Source organism: Mustelus asterias, chromosome 10 (genome assembly GCF_964213995.1).
Source record: "Mustelus asterias chromosome 10, sMusAst1.hap1.1, whole genome shotgun sequence".
NCBI lineage: Eukaryota > Metazoa > Chordata > Chondrichthyes > Carcharhiniformes > Triakidae > Mustelus > Mustelus asterias.
The window spans coordinates 126080900-126100884 of record NC_135810.1 but is presented as its reverse complement, the minus strand read 5'-3'; the positions used below and the strand labels follow the sequence as shown (position 1 = coordinate 126100884).

The window sequence follows — 19985 nt, the reverse complement described above, 5'->3', positions numbered from 1 at the left end:
GTGCTAAATTCATTAAATCACCCTGTGATTACACTTTGAAAGTTTGAATGTTGTGTGCAAATAATCAGTAAAGATAGGCGGCAACAACACCTCCACGATCGTCCTCCACATCGGTGCCCCAGAAAGCTGTGTTCTCAGCCCCCTACTATACTCCTTATACACCTATCTCTGTGTGGCCAAATTCCCCTCCAACTCGATTTTCAAGTTTGCTGATGACACCCCCGCAGTGGGTCGGATCTCAAACAATGACGAGATGGAGTACAGGAAAGAGATAGAGAAACTGGTGCGGCAACAATAATCTCTCCCTCAATGTCAACCAAACGAAGAAGATAGTCATCGACTTCAGGAAGCACAGTGGAGAACATGGCCCTGTCTATATAAGACCATAAGACATAGGAGCGGAAGTAAGGCCATTCGGCCCATCGAGTCCACTCCACCATTCAATCATGATTGATTTCAACTCCATTTACCCGCTCTCTCCCCATAGCCCTTAATTCCTCGAGAAATCAAGAATTTATCAATTTCTGTCTTGAAGACGCTCAACGTCTCGGCCTCCACAGCCCTCTGTGGCAATGAATTCCACAGACCTACCACTCTCTGGCTGAAGAAATTTCTCCTCATCTCTGTTCTAAAGTGACTCCCTTTTATTCTAAGGCTGTGCCCCCGCGTCCTAGTCTCCCCTGCTAATGGAAACAACTTCCCTACGTCCATCCTATCTAAGCCGTTCATTATCTTGTAAGTTTCTATTAGATCTCCCCTCAACCTCCTAAACTCCAATGAATATAATCCCACGATCCTCAGACGTTCATCGTATGTCAGGCCTACCATTCCTGGGATCATCCGTGTGAATCTCCGCTGGACCCGCTCCAGTGCCAGTATGTCCTTCCTGAGGTGTGGGGCCCAAAATTGCTCACAGTACTCCAAATAGGGCCTAACCAGTGCTTTATAAAGCCTCAGAAGTACATCCCTGCTTTTGTATTCCAAGCCTCTTGAGATAAATGACAACATTACATTTGCTTTCTTAATTACGGACTCAACCTGCAAGTTTACCTTTAGAGAATCCTGGACTAGGACTCCCAAGTCCCTTTGCACTTTAGCATTATGAATTTTGTCACCGTTTAGAAAATAGTCCATGCCTCTATTCTTTTTTCCAAAGTGTACGACCTCGCACTTGCCCACGTTGAATTTCATCAGCCACTTCTTGGACCACTCTCCTAAACTGTCTAAATCTTTCTGCAGCCTCCCCACCTCCTCAATACTACCTGCCCCTCCACCTATCTTTGTATCATCGGCAAACTTGGCCAGAATGCCCCCAGTCCCGTCATCTAGATCGTTAATATATAAAGAGAACAGCTGTGGCCCCAACACTGAACCCTGCGGGACACCACTTGTCACCGGTTGCCATTCTGAGAAAGAACCTTTTATCCCAACTCTCTGCCTTCTGTCTGACAGCCAATCGTCAATCCATGTTAGTACCTTGCCTCGAATACCATGGGCCCTTATTTTACTCAGCAGTCTCCCGTGAGGCACCTTGTCAAAGGTGAATGGGGATGAAGTAGAAATGGTCGAGAGTTTCAAGTTTTTAGGTGTCCAGATCGCCAACAACCTGTCCTGGACCCCCCATGCCGACACTATAGTTAAAAAAGCCCACTAACGCCTCTACTTTCTCAGAAGACAAAGGAAATTTGGCATGTCCACTACGACTCTCACCAACTTTTACAGATGCACCATAGAAAGCATTCTTTCTGTTGTATCATAGCTTGGTATGGTTCCTGCTCTGACCAAGACTATGAGAAACTATAAAGGGTCATGAACAAAGCCCAGTCCATCACTGAAACCAGCCTCCCATTCATTGACTCTGTCTATACTTCCCGCTGCCTCGGCAAAGCAGCCAACATAATTAAGGGCCCACGCACCCCAGACATGCTCTCTTCCACCTTCTTCCGTCGGGAGAAAGATACAAAAGTCTGAGGACCCACACCAACTGACTCGAGAACAGCTTCTTCCCTGCTGCCGTCAGACTTTTGAATGGACCTACCTTGCATTAAGTTGATCTTTTGCTACACGCTAGCTATGACTGTAACACTGCATTCTGCACTCTCTCCTTTCCTTCTCTATGAACGGTATGCTTTGTATAGCGCGCAAGAAACAATACTTTTCACTATATACCAATACATATGACAATAATAAATCAAATCAAATCAAAACAAAGAGGGTAGCTTGTAGATTCAGAGAGTTGGTGAGTATTTAATCTGTGAGTGTTGTAACAGTACTATCAAGTACTGTCTGTTGTATTTGGTATGTTGTTAGATGATGAGTGTGCACATGTGCTTCTTAAAGTTACGGGAAGTTTCATGGAGATGGAACATGTGGAATGTGAGGGGATACTGTGAAGAACGAGTGGCACAGGGCATTGTGTGTTTTAGACACTGTGATCAAAGGTGTCTGTCGGACGGAGATCTGTGCCCCAGCACGCTGCAATATTAGTGACTGGGCTGAGGTTGCCCAGTTAATTTCATTTGTAATTCTTGCAGCCCATAAACAAGAGCCTTTAATCTCACCAGCATAAACTTGATCAAAACCCGGGTCACAAAGGAGACTGGATAATTTCTCTGAAGAAGAGAAACATGGACTCAAAACGCTAACTCTGTTTTGCTCTCCACAGATGCTGCCAAACCTGCTGAGTATTTTCAGCAACTTCTATTTTTGTTTCAGATTTACAACATCTGCAGTATTCTGCTTTTATTTTACTGGATAATTTCTTATTGTTGAAGAAATAACAACAGAAAATGCTAGATAAACTCAGCAGGTTGGGAGGTTCTGTGGAGAGAGAAACAGAGTTAACGTTTATGAGTCCAATATGACTTTTCTGTGGAAAGGTTTGTTGGATTCTGAAGAAAAGCCATTTGGCCTTGGAATATTAACTCCTGGTGTCCCGGTATTTGTGGAACTGCCTTGATTCTGTCTGCTCCACTGAACTGATTTGACAGTTCCTGTCTCAGTTTCTTCACTCCTATCTAAATGCACCAGTCTCTTTTCCCCACTTCCATATCCTTCTGCACAGACTCTTATATTTCTGAAACTTCCCTGCTCTTCCCTCTTCCAGCCATTCAGCTCTGCCTTCTGGAATTTTCTCCTCAAACTCGAATAATGTCCCGCCCGGTAAACCTATCCATTGGACTGTGCTTCCAGGATCTCCACTGCTCAAATATCTCCTCCCCTTAGTGACAATGTAACATTCCCTCAGGACTGTCCCTCTGACAGTGCAGCACTCCCTCAGAACTGTCCCTCTGACAGTGCAGCACACCCTCAGTACTGACCCTCTGACAGTGCAGCACTCCCTCAGAACTGTCCCTCTGACAGTGCAGCACACCCTCAGTACTGACCCTCTGACAGTGCAGCACACCCTCAGTACTGACCCTCTGACAGTGCGGCACTCCCTCTGTACTAACCCTGAGAGCACTGCATTCCCTCAGCACTGAACCTTTGACAGTGCGGCACTCCCTCAGTACTGACCCTCTGATAGTGCAGCACTCCCTCAGTACTGACCCTCTGACAGTGCGGCACTCCCTCAGTACTGACCCTCTGATAGTGCAGCACTCCCTCAGTATTGACCCTCTGACAGTGCAGCACTCCCTCAGTACTGACCCTCTGATAGTGCAGCACTCCCTCAGTATTGACCCTCTGACAGTGCAGCACACCCTCAGTACTGACCCTCTGACAGTGCAGCACTCCCTCAGTACTGACCCTCTGACAGTGCGGCACTCCCTCAGTATTGACCCTCTGACAGTGCAGCACTCCCTCAGTACTGACCCTCTGACAGTGCGGCACTCCCTCAGTACTTACCCTCTGACAGTGCAGCACTCCCTCAGTACTGACTCTCTGACAGTGCGGCACTCCCTCAGTACTAACCCTGAGAGTACTGCACTCCCTCACTACTAACCCTCTGACAGTGCAGCACTCCCTCAGCACTGACCCTCTGACAATGCGGCATTCCGTCAGTACTGACCCTCTGACAGTGCGGCACTCCCTCAGCACTGACCCTCTGACAGTGGGCACTCCCTCAATATCGACCCTCACACTCCCTCAGTACTGGCCCTCTGACAGTGCGGCACTCCCTCAGTACTGACCCTCTGACAGTGCGGTGCTCCCTCAGTGCTGACCCTCTGATAGTGCGGCACTCCCTCAGTGCTGACCCTCTGACAGTGCGGCACTCCCTCAGTACTGACCCTCTGACAGTGCGGCACTTCCTCAGTACTGACCCTCTGACAGTGCGGTACTCCCTCAGTACTGACCCTCTGACAGTGCGGCACTCCCTCAGTACTGACCCTCTGACAGTGCGGTGCTCCCTCAGTACTGACCCTCTGACAGTGCGGTGCTCCCTCAGTGCTGACCCTCTGATAGTGCGGCACTCCCTCAGTGCTGACCCTCTGACAGTGCGGCACTCCCTCAGTACTGACCCTCTGACAGTGCGGCACTTCCTCAGTACTATACTTTCAGCCTGACTCAATTCTCTGCTTTTGAACTTGAATGGAAAGTGCTTCCTACATTAATAGGACCCTTCAGATCTTGCATCTATCAGTGGACTTCCCTTTTTTCCATTCTTTGGGGAGATGAGGCAGTGTGTGATTGATTTAGGAATGAGAGAAAGAATTCCAGGTGAGTTTCCCAGGGAGAGTAAATGCAACTGTTCTGTAATAGAAGCTTGTTCTGTGGCAGTGAGACGGTTTGTTATTTCCCTTCTGTTTGCATCTTCAGAGTGTGATTATATGAGAATGAGCACAAGTGAAAAATATGTCATGTGCAGAGTGTGAGATGCTCAAAATAAAATAAGTGGATGTCTGGTAACCAGGGAACGAGGAAAGACTCGCATATTAGAACATTGAACATGGAAAAAATACAGCACAAACAGGCCCTTCGGCCCACAAGTTGCGCCGGTCATGTCCCGACCTACCTAGGCCTATATATAGGCTTACCTATAACCCTCAATCCTATTAAGTCCCATGTACTCATCCAGAAGTCTCTTAAAAGACCCTATCGAGTTTGCCTCCACCACCACTGACGGCAGCCGATTCCACTCACCCACCACCCTCTGAGTGAAAAACTTACCCCTGACATCTCCTCTGTACCTACTCCCCAGCACCTTAAACCTGTGTCCTCTCGTAGCAGCCATTTCAGCCCTGGGAAAAAGGCTCCGAGAATCCACCCGATCTATACCTCTCAACATCTTGTATACCTCTATCAGGTCACCTTTCATCCTTTGTCTTTCCAAGGAGAAAAGACCGAGCTCCCTCAGCCTATCCTCATAAGGCATGCCAACCAATCCAGGTAACATCCTTTTAAATCTTCTCTGCACCCTTTCAATCATTTCCACATCCCTCCTGTAATGAGGCGACCAGAACTGAGCACAGTACTCCAAGTGGGGTCTGACGAGGGTCTTATAAAGCTGCATCATTATCTCCTGGACTCCTAAACTCAATCCCTCGATTGATGAAGGCCAGCACACCATAAGCCTCCTTAACCACCTCCTCTACCTGCAAGGCCGATTTAAGAGTCCTATGGACCCGGACCCCAAGGTCCTTCTGATCCTCTACAGTCCTAAGAGTCTTTCCCTTTATATTGTACTCCTTCATCCCATTTGACCTGCCAAAATGGACCACTACACATTTATCTGGGTTGAAGTCCATCTACCACTTCTCCGCCCAGTCTTGCATCTTATCTATGTCACGCTGCAGCTTCTGACATCCCTCCAGACTATCCACAACACCACCAACCTTCGTGTCGTCGGCAAACTTACCAACCCATCCCTCCACTTCCTCATCCAGGTCATTTATGAAAATGACAAACAGCAAGGGTCCCAGAACAGATCCCTGGGGCACTCCACTGGTGACCGACCTCTATTCAGAAAAAGACCCGTCTACAACCACACTCTGCCTTCTGCGGGCAAGCCAGTTCTGGATCCACAAGGCAACAGCCCCTTGGATCCCATGCCCTCTCACTTTCTCGAGAAGTCTTGCATGGGGGACCTTATCAAACGCCTTGCTGAAGTCCATGTAAACCACATCTACCACTTTCCCTTCGTCAATGTGTTTCGTCACATTTTCAAAGAACTCCACCAGGCTTGTAAGGCACGATTTGCCTTTGACAAAGCAGTGCTGACTACCTTTGAGCATACTAAACTTCTCTAAATGTTCATAAATCCTGTCCCTCAGGATCTTTTCCATCAACTTACCAACCACTGAGGTTAGACTCACCGGTCGGTAATTTCCTGGGCTATCCCTATTCCCTTTCTTTAAAATAGGAACCACATCCGCAATCCTCCAATCCTCCGGCACCTCTCCCGTCTCCATCGACGAAGCCAAGATCATCGCCAGAGGCTCTGCAGTCTCTTCCCTCGCCTCCCACAGTAACCTGGGGTACATCCCATCCGGTCCCGGCGACTTATCTATCTTGACGCTATTCAAAATTTCCAACACATCCTCTTTCTTAATGTCCACATACTCAATCTTTTCAGTCCACCTCAATCCTGTAGTACAACCACCCAGGTCTTTTTCCACCGTGAATACCGAGGTAAAGTATTCATTAAGCACCTCTGCTATTTCTTCCGGTTCTGTACAGACTTTCTCACCTTCACCTTTTATAGGTCCTATTCCTTCACATTGCATCCTTTTACTCGTCACATATTTATAGAACGCCTTAGGGTTCTCCTTAATCTTACCTGCCAAGGCCTTCTCGTGACCCCTTCTGGCTCTCCTAATTTCTTTCTTAAGTCCCTTCCTACAAGCCTTATACTCATCTAGATCTCCATCATCGCCTAACTCTCTGAACCTTTTGTACGCTTTCCTTTTCTTTCTCACTAGGTTCAGCGCAGCTTTCGTGCACCACAGTTCCCGTAACCTACCAACACCTCCCTGTCTCATCGGAACATATTGTCTCATCGGAACATATTGGTAGCATCGGAACATATTGGTAGCAACTTGCAGAATGGCAGGATATCCGAAAGCTCTTCACAGTCAATGAAGTACTTTAGAATTGTAGTAATCTTGGAACGCATAATGTCAGAAACTGCTCCTCCAACAGTGCAGTGCTCCATCAGTATCGCCCCTTGAAACGTTCAGCACTGTCCCACATAGTGTGGCATTCTCTCAGTACCGACCCTCTAACAGAGCGGCACTCCCTCAGTATGACTCTCTGACAGTGCGGCACTCTAGGGGACTCCTCTTCCGACAGTGCAGCTTTTCCTTAGTAATACACTGGGAGTGTCAGCCTGGAATTTGTGGCTCAAGGGTTAGAGTGGGGTGTTGAAGGCAGATTCTCTATCTACAGGAGAGTGAGTCACCACTGGGCCACGGCCAATACCTACAACAGAATGCATGCCCACAGGGAAAGCAAGAAAAATTGCGCAAAACAGTGTCCTCAGCAGCTTTCAGCAGGGTGGTTTGGCATCAAAAGCAAATGCTTTTAATCTAAATCCTAATTTAGTTTTTCTTTGCAGACTACAGTGCTCTCTGGCCTGCTCCTTAACTCACACTGAAATAGCCATGCTGTAAATTGAAACCTTATCCCAAAGGAAGTCAGTAACAGGATTTATTCTCCTCTCTCTCAAACTCCCACTTCCGCATATTTCTGCCATTTGGTAATTTCATTTCACTTGAGCTTGGAGTTCTGCCCAGAGCTGTAAAGATTCTGCCTGCATTCCTCCTGCTAGCTTCCTGTGGTGTTCCACAGACGGAATTCATGTGGGATTGGTGACCTGTGAACTGTGTTAGATTGAGAGGGAATGGCGTGGAAATGGCAACACTGCAAAATTGTTAACTCTCTTTAAACAACTAGCCTTGCACTCCCTGTCCTGGGAGTGTTTGATGGGGGACAGTGTAGAGGGAGCTTTACTCTGTATCTTGCCCCGTGCTGTACCTGTCCTGGGAGTGTTTGATGGGGACAGTGTAGAGGGAGCTTTACTCTGTATCTAACCCCGTGCTGTCCCTGTCCTGAGATTATTTGATAGGACAGTGGTAAACTAACAAGACAGTTAAGATGTAGGAACAGAAGTAGACCATTCAACCCATTGAGTGTACTGGGTCATTCAGCGAGATCATGACTGCTATGATAATCCTCAACACCACTTTCCTGCTTATCCCCATAAGCGTGGCATGGTGGTTACCACTGCTGCCTCTCAGCGCCAGGGACCCGGTTTAGTTCCGGCCTCGGGTCACTATCTGTGCGGAGTCTGCATGTTCTCCCCGTGTCTGTGTGGGTTTCCTATGGGTGCTTCAATTTCTTGCCCCCACTCCAAAGATGTGCAGGTTAGGTTGATTGGCCATGCTTAATTGACCCTTAGGGTCAGGGTGATTAGCAAGGTAAATATGTGGGGTGACGGAGATAGGGCCTAGGTGGGATTGTTGGCGGTGCAGGCTCAATAGGCCGAATGGCCTCCTTCTGCACTGTAGGGACTCATTGAATCTACGAACCGTTGATTTCTTTACTGATTAAAAATCTATTTGTCTTAGCTTGAACATAAATAACAAACCAGCTTCTGCGGCCCAATGCAGTGAAGAATTCCATGGATCCACTACTGAGTGGGAGAAGAAATTCCTCCTCATCTCTTTCTCTAATGGGCAACCCCTTACCCTGAGATTATTCCCTCTGGTCCTAGACTCTCCCACACGGGGAAACATCATCTCAGCATCTACCCTGTCAAACCTCCTGAGAATCCGATATGTCTCAGTAAGGTCGCGTCTCATTCTTCTGAACCCCAATGAGTACAGGCCCAACCTACTCAACTTCTCCTCAAAAGAAAACCCCTCCATACCCGGGATCAACCTCGTGAACCTTCTCTGGACTCCCTCCAATGCTGGGATATCTTTCCTTAGATAAGGGGACCAAAACTGTTCACAGTGTTCCTGGTGTGGTCTAACTAACATGTATAATGAAGAATAGTAGGGGTGCGATGGAGTGGTTGCCTTTTTACTCGAATAGTAATTTGAAAAACTCGATTTCAAATCCCGCCGAGGGTAGTTTGAGAAATTGAATTATATTTAAAAATATAGAAACTAGAAATCAGTAAAAATATCCATTACTAATTAATGTCCTTTTGGAAAGGAAACCTGTGACCCAGTCTGGACCTGTGTGAGAATCCACTCCCTCACCAACTGAGTTAATTCTGAAGTGTTGTCTGGAATGTTCACTCTGTGTTATTGAACTTGGACCAGTGGTTCAATAAGAAGCTTCACCATCACATAACTACAATCGATGGGCATGATGTGGAGATGCCGGCGTTGGACTGGGATGGGCACAGTAAGTAGTCCACCAACACCAGGTTAAAATCCAACAGGTTTATTTGGTAGTATGAGCTTTCAGAGCACTGCCCCTTCATCAGGTGAGCTCCACTCACCTGATGAAGGGGCAGTGCTCTGAAAGCTCGTGATTCCAAATAAACCTGTTGGACTTTAACCTGGTGTTGTGAGACTTCTTACTGTACAATAGATGGGCAATGAATACTGGCCTGCTACCATCACTCACAACCCTTGAACAATTGAAAAACATCCTGTCCCGAGTTATCTATTGACTGACTGCTGGGAATTTGCAATCTCAAAGCCTTGCACACACTTTGGAAAACCTTGATTAGATCACCCTTAATCTCCTCCTGTTTCTTCCCAACTCTGAGTTCATATCCTTGGTCTCACTTTCCAGATTCCTCGCTGTCCCCAATGCCATAACTCCTTTTCCTATATAGGGAATCGTGCAAAGCTGGATTTACCTGGTGCTGCGTGGAGGGGAGAGGTTAATGCAGGTTATTGTATTCTGTATAGTGGGTGAGGGGTGGTATTGACAGTAATTTTGTGTTTTAATCAGAGTGAAATCTAAAAGGATGAAGTCTTTGTGAGATTAAACTGTTTATTCCAGGCGAGAGCCTCTGGCTCGGTTCCTGCTGACTCTCTTTTCATTGTGTTAGATCCACAATCTTCTCCATTTAAGGATATTTGGAGTACTTCCTGTGAAAGCTTTTGTTTGGATTAACCGTGGGCCAGCGGGCATCAGAAGTACAAGAAATGCAGATTCACAGCAGCAGATCGGAGTCCCAAAGGAATGTAATCCACTACACTCTGTGCGACCTCACCCCTCTTTGCCTGGCCTCTGCTGCATTCACCTCTCCATTCCACACCCGGCCCCGGAACCGGGCCACCCCGATCCAATGCTAATTCCAATGCTATACTCATTGGAATTCAGAAGAATGAGGGGAGATCTTATAGAAACATATAAGATTATGAAGGGAATAGATAAGATAGAAGCAGGGAAGTTGTTTCCACTGGTGGGTGAAACTAGAACTAGGGGGCATAGCCCCAGAATAAGGGGAAGCAGGTTTAGGACTGAGTTGAGGAGGAACTTCTTCACATAAAGGGTTGTGAATCTGTGGAATTCCCTGCCCAGTGAAGCAGTTGAGGCTACCTCATTGAATGTTTTTAAGGCAAGGATAGATAAATGTTTGAACAGTAAAGGAATTAAGGGTTATGGTGAACAGGCGGGTAAGTGGAGCTGAGTCCACAAAAAGATCAGCCATGATCTTATTGAATGGCGGAGCAGGCTGGAGGGGCTGGATGGCCTACTCCTGCTCCTAGTTCTTCTGTCCTTATGACCCGGAACCGACCCGAGCTGCCCCGGCCCCGGGAGCCGGGCCGCCGAGGAGAGATGATGATGGTCCTAAATTTTTTGGAGACTCTGCCAGTGTCCACAAGATCAATTAGACCTGGACGCAGAAGGGTCCAATCTTGTCTAAAATAAAGCACAAGATCCTACATGTTGGATTCCAAGAATAACCCTGTGAAGAAATGGAATCCTATCTGGCTAAGGAAGACAAGTTTAACAACACCAGGTTAAAGTCCAACAGGTTTATTTGGTAGCAAAAGCCACACAAGCTTTCGGAGCTTTCGGCCTGGCTCCCGGAGCTCCGAAAGCTTGTGTGGCTTTTGCTACCAAATAAACCTGTTGGACTTTAACCTGGTGTTGTTAAACTTCTTACTGTGTTTACCCCAGTCCAACGCCGGCATCTCCACATCATAAGAAAGACAAGCTCAGTGCTGAGAACAGGGTCATCCTCTGGGGGTTCCGAGTAGTTGTCCTTTTGCCTAGGGCGACATCCGATATTAACGGAACTACATAATGGTCAGCCTGGAGTATGCAAGATAAGAATGCTGACTGGGAGTTATGTCTGCTGGCCTTGCCTCCACCCAGACATCACACACTTAGTGAAACGGTGTGACAAGAGAAAGAAAAACTCTCTCTCAGCCTCTCTGCACCCATGGGAGTGGCCTGGCAGGCCATGGGTAAGTGTGCATGTGGACTTTGTGGAGCCCTTTATGGGTTTCATATTTTTAATCAAGTGGTTGGAGATGCACCACATGGGCTCCGCGCCCTCTCACACTACGATCAAGAAATTACAACAAGATTTCTGCATGCAAGGAATACTGGAAGTCGTGGTTTCCAATAGCAACATGGCCTTTACTAGCAGTGATTTCCAGAGCTTTGTGCTCTCCAATGGTATCCAACACATCCAGACCTGTCGTCAAATGGACTGGGAAAACAGGTGGTGCAAACTTCCAAAAACATCATGAATAACCAGCAGCATCCATGAAGACCAAAGTGGTGTGATTTTTGTTTGACTATAAAACCACACCTCACACAACAACTGCAGTTGCCACAGTGGAACTGTTAATGGGATGGTGGCTTTGTACAAGACTGGTGGGGAGGGTAGTGTCCCAACAAGAAAACCAGAATAAACTCTCAAGTCTGCGAGCGCAGGAAGAACATTTAGAACAGGTGATCTAGTTCACAGAAGGAACTTCAGAGATGTTCCCAGTTGGGTCCCTGGGATCATTATGGAGAAAAACAGGGCCTAGTATCTTACAACCAAGGCTTCATAAAGAAACACCTGGGCCATCTCAGGGGCAGGAAGTCCACTCCTGAGCAGGTCTCATTCCTGGCCATGGAGGCAGCCGCCCCCATAGCCTGCTACAACCCGAAGCCCATCCAGAAGACAAGGACACGGACTCTGACATTGGTGCAGAGGAAGCTCTCATCGTGGATGAAGTGGAACCTGAGGAGGAACCCGCATTAGTCAACCTGCAACACTCTCTCCAGAAACAAAGATCCCCCATTTGGTTCACACCGCCAGACCCAGCTCCGCCTTCGACAAACTTCAGACCGACCACCAAGGATTTTTCGTGGCGGGCAACTGGATAAGAAACAGACCGAAAGGGGGGGATATTAAGATGGCCACGAAGGGCACAAGGGATCGTCATAGATCACTCCATGCAACGCGTGGAATACGAACTCCTTTAGAACCATAGAAAATTACAGCTCAGAAACAGGCCTTTTGGCCCTTCTAGTCTGTGCCGAACCATTTTATGCCTAGTCCCACTGACTTGCACTTGGACCATATCCCTCCACACCTCTCTCATCCTTGAACCCGTCCAAGTTTTTCTTAAATGTTAAAAGTGACCCCGTATTTACCACTTTATCCGGCAGCTCATTCCACACTCCCACCACTCTCTGCGTGAAGAAGCCCCCCCTAATATTCCCTTTAAACCTTTCTCCTTTCACCCTTAACCCATGCTCTCTGGTTTTTTTCTCCCCTAGCCTCAGCGGAAAAAACCTGCTTGCATTCACTCTATACCCATCAAAATCTTATACACCTCTATCAAATCTCCCCTCAATCTTCTACGCTCCAGGGAATAAAGTCCCAACCTATTCAATCTCACTCTGTAACTCCGTGTAATTCTGTTACTCTGTAACTCTGTAACTCCTTTATTGAGCGAGCTGAGGCTTGCCCAATGGGGCATGAGCTGCAGAGGTTAAAATCTGTTGCTTTGACCTGGACTGCTGTTCTGTCGGACCCTGGGTATTGACTTCCATGCTGTGAGCTCCGGGTGCAGTTCTTATGTTATCATAAAGGATTTTTGATGATGTTAGACTGGCCTTGGCGGAATTATCACAGCACCCCTGAGCTCAGCGCGTTTCCTTCCATGTTTTGCAATAACCCCAGCTCTAAACATATTGTTGCAGGGTATTTGCTACTTGCCGTACTCCCTGTACTGTTCCAGATCTTTCCAGCAGAGTACATGGGGAGCCTCTTTTTGACATTGTTTCTCTGAAACCGAAGGGATTTTCACAGTAACTTCATTGCAGTGTTAATGTAAGCCTACTTGTGACTAATAAATCAATTAAATTTTGGTTCCTTTGACTGATACTGTTCTTCGGCACCCTTCCATCGCCAGCTTTGGCGCAGCAATTTTTTTTTCTGGATACCTGCAATTCCTTCTCTTGTTCCACTGGATTTCTGCAATTCTTTTTGGCTGTTTACAATGTGGATCAACCAACTCGTCGCCAGCTTTCTTTGTGATATTTTTAAAAGATAGGCTTGCAGATCATGAAGGGACAAACAAATACGAGCTTTAGAAACATAGAAACACAGAAAAACTACAGCACAAAACAGACCCTTCGGCCCCACAAGTTGTGCCGAACATATCCCTACCTTCTCGACCTACCTATAACCCTCCATCCTATTAAGTCCCATGTACGCATCCAGGAGTCTCTTAAAAGACCCTATTGAGTTTGCCTCCACCGCCACTGACGGCAGCCGATTCCACTCGCCCACCACCCTCTGTGTGAAAAACTTCCCCCTAACATTGGAAGGAGGCATTCTTGGGGAAAAGTACCGAAGGAAAGTGGAGGATTTTCAAGGAATGTTTGTCTGGAGCTCTGCATGACAACGTTCCGATGAGACAGGGGGGTGTTGGTAGGGTACGGGAACCGTGGTGCACGAAGGTTGTGATGAACCTGGTGAATAAGAAAAGAGAGGCGTACAGAAGGTTCAGAGAGCTAGGAGGTGTTAAGGATTTAGAGGAGTATACGGGATGTAGGAAGGAGCTTAAGAAGGAAATTAGGAGAGCGAGAAGGGGTCATGAGAAGGCCTTGGCGGGTAAGATTAAGGAGAATCCCAAGGCTTTCTACAAATATGTCAAGAGTAAAAGGATGAGATGTGAAGGCATAGGACCCTTAAAAGGTGAAGGGAGAAAAGTTTGTGCGGAACCGTTAGAAATGGCGGAGCTGCTTAATGAATACTTTACCTCGGTATTCACGGTGGAAAGGGATCTGGGTGGTTGTACTGCTGGTTTGCGGTGGACAGAAAGGATCGAGCATGTGGACATAAAGAAAGAGGATGTGTTGGAACTATTGAATGGCATCAAGGTTGGTAAGTCGCCGGGACCGGATGGGATGTACCCCAGGTTACTGTGGGAGGCGAGGGAGGAGATTGCGGAGCCTTTGGCGATGATCTTTGCATCGTCGATGGAGACGGGAGAGGTTCCGGAGGATTGGAGGATTGCAGATGTGGTCCCTATATTCAAGAAAGGGAACAGGGACAGCCCGGGAAATTACCGACCGGTGAGTCTAACCTCAGTGGTTGGTAAGTTGATGGAGAGGATCCTGAGAGACAGGATTTATGATCATCTAGAGAAGTTTAGTATGATCAAAAGTAGTCAGCACGGCTTTGTCAAGGGCAGGTCGTGCCTTACGAGCCTGGTTGAGTTCTTTGAAAATGTGACCAAACACATTGACGAAGGAAGAGCGGTGGATGTGGTCTATATGGACTTCAGCAAGGCGTTCGATAAGGTCCCCCATGCAAGACTTCTTGAGAAAGTGAGAGGGCATGGGATCCAAGGGGCTGTTGCCTTGTGGATCCAGAACTGGCTTGCCTGCAGAAGGCAGAGAGTGGCTGTGGAGGGGTCTTTCTCTGCATGGAGGTCAGTGACCAGTGGAGTGCCCCAGGGATCTGTTCTGGGACCCTTGCTGTTTGTCATTTTCATAAATGACCTGGATGAGGAAGTGGAGGGATGGGTTGGTAAGTTTGCTGACGACACCAAGGTAGGTGGTGTTGTGGATAGTTTGGAGGGATGTCAGAAGTTGCAGCGAGACATAGATAGAATGCAAGACTGGGCGGAGAAGTGGCAGATGGACTTCAACCCGGATAAGTGTGTGGTGATCCATTTTGGCAGATCCAATGGGATGAAGCAGCAGTATAATATGAAGGGTGCCATTCTTAGCAGTGTAGAGGATCAGAAGGACCTTGGGGTCCGGGTCCATAGGACTCTTAAATCGGCCTCGCAGGTGGAGGATGCGGTCAAGAAGGCGTACGGCGTACTGGCCTTCATTAATCGAGGGATTGAGTTTAGGAGTCGGGAGATAATGCTGCAGCTTTATAGGACCCTGGTTAGACCCCACTTGGAGTACTGCGCGCAGTTCTGGTCACCTCATTACAGGAAAGATGTTGAAGCCATTGAAAGGGTGCAGAGGAGATTTACAAGGATGTTGCCTGGATTGGGGGGCATGCCTTATGAGGATAGGTTGAGGGAGCTTGGTCTCTTCTCCCTGGAGAGACGAAGGATAAGAGGTGACCTGATAGAGGTTTACAAGATGTTGAGAGGTCTGGATAGGGTAGACTCTCAGAGGCTATTTCCAAGGGCTGAAATGGTTGCTACGAGAGGACACAGGTTTAAGGTGCTGGGGGGTAGGTACAGAGGAGATGTCAGGGGTAAGTTTTTCACTCAGAGGGTGGTGGGTGAGTGGAATCGGCTGACGTCGGTGGTGGTGGAGGCAAACTCGTTGGGGTCTTTTAAGAGACTTCTGGATGAGTACATGGGATTTAATGGGATTGAGGGCTATAGATAGGCCTAGAGGTGGGGATGTGATCGGCGCAACTTGTGGGCCGAAGGGCCTGTTTGTGCTGTGGCTTTCTATGTTCTATGTTCTATCTCCTCTGTACCTATCCCCCAGCACCTTAAACCTGTGTCCTCTCGTAGCAGCCATTTCCACCCTGGGAAAAAGCCTCTGAGAGTCCATCCGATCTATGCCTCTCAACATCTTATATACCTCTATTAGGTCTCCTCTCATCCTACGTCTCTCCAAGGAGAAAAGACCGAGCTCCCTCAGCCTATCCTCATAAGGCATGCCACTCAATCCAGGCAACATCCTTGTAAATCTCCTCTGCACCCTTTCAATCTTTTCCACATCCTTCCTGTAATGAGGTGACTGGAACTGAGCACAGTACTCCAAGTGGGGTCGGAGGAGGGTCTGATATAGCTGCATCATCGAACAGGGCGGCACGGTAGCACAGTGGTTAGCACTGCTGCTTCACAGCTCCAGGGTCACGGGTTCGATTCCCGGCTCGGGTCACTGTCTGTGTGGAGTTTGCACATTCTTCTCGTGTCTGCGTGGGTTTCCTCCGGGTGCTCCGGTTTCCTCCCACAGTCCAAAGATGTGCGGGTTAGGTTGATTGGCCAGGTTAAAAAAAAAATTGCCCGTAGAGTCCTGGGATGTGTAGCTTAGAGGGATTAGCGGGTAAAATATGTGGGGGTAGGGCCTGGGTGGGATTGTGGTCGGTGCAGACTCGATGGGCCGAATGGCCTCCTTCTGCACTGTAGGGTTTCTATGATTTCTATGATCATTATCCCCGGACTCCTAAACTCAATCCCTCGATTGATAAAGGCCAGCACACCATATGCCTTCTTAACCACCACCTCCACCTGCGGGGCAGATTTTAGAGTCCTATGGACCCAGACCCCAAGGTCCGTCTGATCCTCTACAGTACTAAGAGTCTTTCCCTTTATATTGTACTCCTTCATCCCATTTGACCTGCCAAAATGGACCACTACGCATTTATCTGGGTTGAAGTCCATCTGCCACTTGTCCGCCCAGTCTTGCATCCTATCTATGTCCCTCTGTAACTTCTGACATCCCTCCAGACTATCCACAACCCCACCAACCTTCGTGTCGTCGACAAACTTACCAACCCATCCCTCCACTTCCTCATCCAGGTCATTTATGAAAATGACAAACAGCAAGGATCCCAGAACAGATCCCTGGGGCACACCACTGGTGACCGACTTCCATTTAGAAAATGACCCATCTATACCCACTCTCTGCCTCCTTTGGGCAAGCCAGTTCTGGATCCACAGGGCAGCAGCCCCTTGGATCCCATGCCCCCTCACTTTTTCTAGAAGCCTTGCATGGGGGACCTGATCGAACACCTTGCTAAAATCCATATAAACCACATCTACCGCTTTCCCTTTGTCAATGTGTTTAGTCACATTTTCGAAGAACTCCACCAGGCTCGTAAGGCACGATCTGCCTTTGACAAAGCCATGCTGAGTATTCTTGAGCATACTAAACCTCCAAATGCTCATAAATCTTGTCCCTCAGGATCTTCTCCATCAATTTACCAACCACTGAGGTTAGAGTCACCGGTCGGTCACCTCCGTTCCAGCACATTTCTGCAAGAGTTCCTCAGGGTAGTGTCCTAGACCCAACAATCTTCAGCTGCTTCATCAATAACCTTCCCTCCATCATTATGTCGGAAGTGGGGATGTTCGCCGATGATTGCACAATGTTCAGCACCATTCGTGACTCCTCAGATACTGAAGCAGTCCATGTTCAAATGCAACAAGATCTGGACAATATCCAGACTTGGGCTGACAAGTGGCAAGTAACATTCGTGCCACACAAATGCCAGGCAATGATCATCACCAATAAGAGATACTCTAACATTCAATGGTGTAACCATCACTGAATCCCCCACTGTCAACATCCTTGGGATTACCATTGACGAGAAACTCAACTGGACTCACCACATAAACACAGTGGCAACAAGAGCAGGTTAGAGACTAGGAATACTGTGGCGAGTAGCTCACCACCTGACTCCCCAATGCCTATCACAGAGTCATAAAGGTTTACAGCATGGAAACAGGCCCTGCGGCCCAACTTGTCCATGCCGCACTTTTTTGTTTAAAACCCCTAAGCTAATCCCAATTGCCCGCATTTGGCCCATATCCCTCTATACCCATCGTACCCATGTAACTGTCTAAACGTTTTTAAAAGATAAAATTTTACCCGCCTCTACTACTACCTCTGGCAGCTTGTTCCAGACACTCACCATCTGTGTGAAAAAATTGCCCCTCTGAACACTTTCGTAACTCTCCCCTCTCACCTTAAAACTATGCCCTCTAGTTTTAGACTCCCCTACCTTTGGGAAAAGATATTGACTATCTACCTTGTCTATGCCCCTCATTATTTTATAGACCTCTATAAGATCACCCCTCAGTCTCCTACGCTCCAGAGAAAAAAGTCCCAGTCTATTCAGCCTCTCCTTATAACTCAATCCATCAAGTCCCGGTGGCATCCTAGTAAATCTTTTCTGCACTCTTTCTAGCTTAATAATATCCTTTCTATAATAGGGTGACCAGAATTGCACACAGTATTCCAAGTGTGGCCTTACCAATGTCATGTACAACTTCATCAAGACATTCCAACTCCTGTATTCAATGTTCTGACCGATGAAACCAAGCATGCCGAATGCCTTCTTCACCACTCTGTCCACCTGTGACTCCACTTTCAAGGAGCTATGAACATGTACCCCTCGATCTCTTTGTACTGTAACTCTCCCCAACGCCCTACCATTAACTGAGTAAGTCCTGCCCTGGTTCAATCTAGCAAAATCTACAGGGCACAAGTCAGGAGTGTGATGGAATACTCCCCACTTGCCTGGATGGGTGCAGCTCCAACAACACTCAAGAAGCTTGACACCATCCAGGACAAAGCAGCCCCGCTTGATTGGCACCACATCTACAAACATTCAGTCTCTCCACCACCGAGGCTCAGTAGCAGCAGTGTGTACTATCTACAAGATGCAATACAGCAATTCACCAAAGATCCTTAGACAGCACCTTCCAAACCCATGATCACTTCCATCTAGAAGGACAAGGGCAGCAGGTACATGGGAACACCACCACCTGCAAGTTCCCCTCCGAGCCACTCACTGTCCTGATCTGGAATATATCGCCATTCCTTCACTGTTGCTGATCAAAATCCTGGAATTCCCTCCTTAACGGCATTGTGCATCAACCCACAGAACATGGACTGCAGCGATTCAAGAAGGCAGCTCACCACCACCTTCTCAAGGGCAACTAGGGATGGACAATAAATGCTGGCCAACCAGCGACGCCCATGTCCCACGAATGAATAAATGAATAAAACGAAAAAAATGCTCTCTGATTTCCTGGGACCAATATTTATTAATTGAGCTCATGAACTGAGTAACTCATGCAACTGAGTTCTGTTTTAATGACACCATATATACCCAAATAGATGGTGTTGCTATGGGATACCCTCTAAACCCAGCTCTCGCTAACATCTTTGTTGAGTTCCATGAGGAATGTGTCTTCGATAGAATGACACCTGACCTTTAACCCCTTGCATATTTCCAATCTGTGGATGATACGTTTGCTCTATTTTAAATCCACAGCTGTGTGTAATAATTTCCTCAATTGTCTTAATGAGCTCCATCCCACGCTCAAATTCACCTTTGAAATGGAGCAGTCAAATGGACTCCCTTTCCTTGATGTACTAGTTGAGAAATCTGCCAGGAGGTTCTCTACCAGGTCTCTCGCAAGCCCCCCTTCACTGCTCAGTATACACGCTGGGACTCCACGCTGTTAGATTGACCTCATCAGCAATCTGGGAAACAGGGCCCGAGCCACATACTCAGCATGTGACTTGATGCTGAAATCGGCGAATCAAAGACATCCCGTGGGATAATGGCTTCCCTGATCACATCATTTCAGGCTGAATATTGTGTAAACACATGAATGGACCTAAGGCCAACATTTTCAGCCCTAAAAGGTGCCCAGTCTACCTCCGATTACCCTGGCAGGGTTTGCTCTCTCAAAAATGTGAGGAATAGGTGAAGCTAGCAGTTTCATGCTGTTACTATGTAGCAGCAACACGAGTGATATTCACCACTAACAGGAAGCTGCTATCAAGCCAAAAAGACACAAAGGAGTAATGTGTGTATGAATTTCAGTGTCAGTGTGATGCTAGGTGTGTAGGACGTACGTCCCAAAGACTGGCGGACCATATCAAACAGCATGTCCCAGCAG

At 47.5% G+C, this 19985-nt stretch overlaps 1 protein-coding gene across 2 annotated transcripts in view; it reads left to right on the top strand.

The window, feature by feature from the left end:
- The window catches only part of ilk (integrin-linked kinase), a 128384-nt gene that overhangs the window by 38420 nt on the left and 69979 nt on the right, over positions 1–19985 (top strand). The window lies entirely within an intron of this gene.